The sequence below is a fragment of the Macrosteles quadrilineatus genome, unplaced genomic scaffold, assembly GCF_028750875.1.
Source record: "Macrosteles quadrilineatus isolate MER2022 unplaced genomic scaffold, UCM_ALF_1.0 Scaffold_8__2_contigs__length_117827958, whole genome shotgun sequence".
Taxonomy (NCBI): Eukaryota; Metazoa; Arthropoda; class Insecta; order Hemiptera; family Cicadellidae; genus Macrosteles; species Macrosteles quadrilineatus.
In genome coordinates this window covers 69,222,462-69,225,249 of record NW_026542601.1, presented here as the reverse complement: position 1 = coordinate 69,225,249, position 2,788 = coordinate 69,222,462, and positions in this window count along the sequence as shown.

The following is a 2,788-nucleotide window of genomic DNA, read 5'->3' as shown; positions in this document are numbered from 1 at the left end:
GGGTAGAGGCCTATGCATTGCCTAACCAGGAAGCGGTAACAGTTGCAGATATATTAATCAAGGAAATGGTGAGCAGATTTGGCGTCCCGCTCGAACTTCATTCTGACCAAGGAAGAAATTTTGAGTCAGCAGTATTCTCCAGAATGTGTGAAGTTCTTGGTATCCGGAAGACTCGAACAACACCTCTGCACCCACAGTCAGATGGCATGGTAGAACGCATGAACAGGACGATGGGAAGATATCTGTCAAAAGTTGTCTCCGAACATCAGCGGGACTGGGACCAATACCTGCACCTGTTCCTACTTGCGTATAGGAGTTCTGTCAACGAAACCACCGGTCAGACTCCAGCCAACGTAGTTTTCGGCCGAGAGCTCCGTCTTCCATGCGACCTACAGTATGGCTTGAAACCAGATGAATGTGTGGTTGGCGAGGACTACGTATCTCATCTGCGGAAGAGTATGGACGAGATACATGAGAAAGTCCGTCACAACATATCTGGAGCAAGTGACAGGATGAAGGAGAGGTACGACGTGAAGGCCGAGAAAGGAGGGTTCACACCTGGAGACCTCGTGTGGCTACATAATCCCCGAAGGCATCGTGGATATTCACCTAAACTCCAGAACTCATGGGAAGGACCCTATGAAGTAATTTCCCGTCTAAATGATGTCATCTACCGGATTAAGAAGCAACCAAATGGCAAACCCAAAATAGTCCATTTCAACAGGCTTGCACCCTACAAAGGAGATCACGGCCAACAAGATGAACAAGTTCGCAACATCTCAACCGAACCAAGAGACTTCGTGCCCGAGAAATGTGGAAAGGCGGAACTGAAACTGTTATATAAGGACCTCTTCACCTTGCCAGTGGATTATGCCTTGGCCCACTGCGTAGCAGAAGACCTGAGAGCGTCGCGAGGTATAGCCACAGTCTTCAGGAAAAAGTTTGGAGGGACTGAAGCCCTTGAGCGTCAGAGACCCGCCATTGGCACCACCCTTTACCTGAAGCGCAATGGGCAGCATTTGTTTTACCTCGTTACGAAGGAAGCGTCAAGCCAGAAGCCCTCCTATGAATCGTTGAAGAAAAGCCTGCAAGACCTGCGAGACAAACTTCTTCAGATTGGAATCAAAAAGCTTGCTATTCCAAGGCTGGGATGTGGTTACGACGGACTGGAATGGAAGACTGTAAGAAATATGGTGCAGGAACTTTTCGAGGACACTGGCATCGACATTGTGGTCTGCGTATTCAACCCGTGGGGGACCGGAGACATTGGTCCAGAAGATCTCAAGCTTCGAGAGAAATCTGTTCTGGGGCAGAACAGTCTTAAGGAGGGGGTAGTGTTACAAGTCAGGAGCCCTGCGCAACAATAGCCAGGCGCCGTCACATAAGGGTTGTTTGTTTACACGGGTTTCTTAGAACGCACCACTGATAGACAATAGACCTATGTCAACGGACTACCTCAATAGGGGCCCTAGAACCTTCTACTTCTACGCCGGTTTGTAAACAACGGATGCTCGAACTCTCCACTCTAGATTGTTCTACGGCAAGGTTATATAAGGGACCGTCTTCCGGCACACGGAGTTGAGTTGAGTTACGTCTTCCGAGAATCATCGAAGCGACGGCACGCCGGTGTGAGTGACCAGTGCTAGTGGCAGTGACAGTGCTAGTGACAGTGCTAGTGACAGTGAGAGTAACAGTGTAGTGACACTAGTGACAGTGTAGTGACAGAGTAGTGATAAATCCTGTAAAGGTTAGCTGTAAGTAGAATCTTTGTAAATTAGAATAGGCTTTAGCTAGGTTAGATAGGGTTAGTTAGGTGTTAGGTAACTGTAATATCTGTAAATATAGAATAATTAGTGTAAATAAATAGTTATAATAAAATCGCCAAGTTTTTATTGTAAAGAACCTGTTAAGCCCGCAACATAAATAAGAATTATGCTATAGATGCTACAGAACTTTAGCATAGGAACTCTTTCGTGCCACTATCTGCTTATTAACATCTAGAACATCTAGTCTTAAATTTGCAATTAAAACTATGAAACATGTTAAACTTAAGATAGTTAATTAAACATAACGATCATGATGTTAGCCTCCGAATCACTTCAGTTAATTAACTAATGCTTCTTAATATGGTTTAAATACATTTAGCTGTCAGGTGACTTTTGAGTAGTAGTACACAACTGCAGTTTCAGCCCTCAGGGGGCTTTCTTCAGGTGCTAAAGGCTTTCTTCTTTGTCACCTTAAAATTTAAAAACCAGAAATTAAAACCAGTAATGAACATAGTAAAATCATAGTATCGTGGTAGGATCAATGTTTCATCGCAATTTCTGCATCATTAAATTCAGTTTGAATAGCTATTTCAAGAAGTTGTTTATATTTTTTTGCCCTATACATAATAAAACTTTACCCACAAACTCTATTTAAGCTATTAAAATAGCTTTTACATCTCTCATGGAATAGAACCCAACCGAAGTCTGAGAATGTTCTTGTTTTTTACTAGAACGCCGTCTCCGGAAAGAAACTACCAAAACAAATTTGGATAGATCGTCATCGAGTTTTTTTTGCGACAAACTGGAATGCAAAATCCGAAAACTAGTTTGTAGGAACGAAGAGTTTTCTCAACATAGTTGTATGTTGATGAGTGGAAGCCTTCGCATACCTAGACCTCACATATGAATTGCTAATACTTGTCCGACTGTCCCTTCTCCAGAGGAACTTTGCTTGTTATTTCCCAAATCGGCAACGTCCACTGTAGACTCGTTATGCGTGGGAGATCCCATCTATCTGGTAG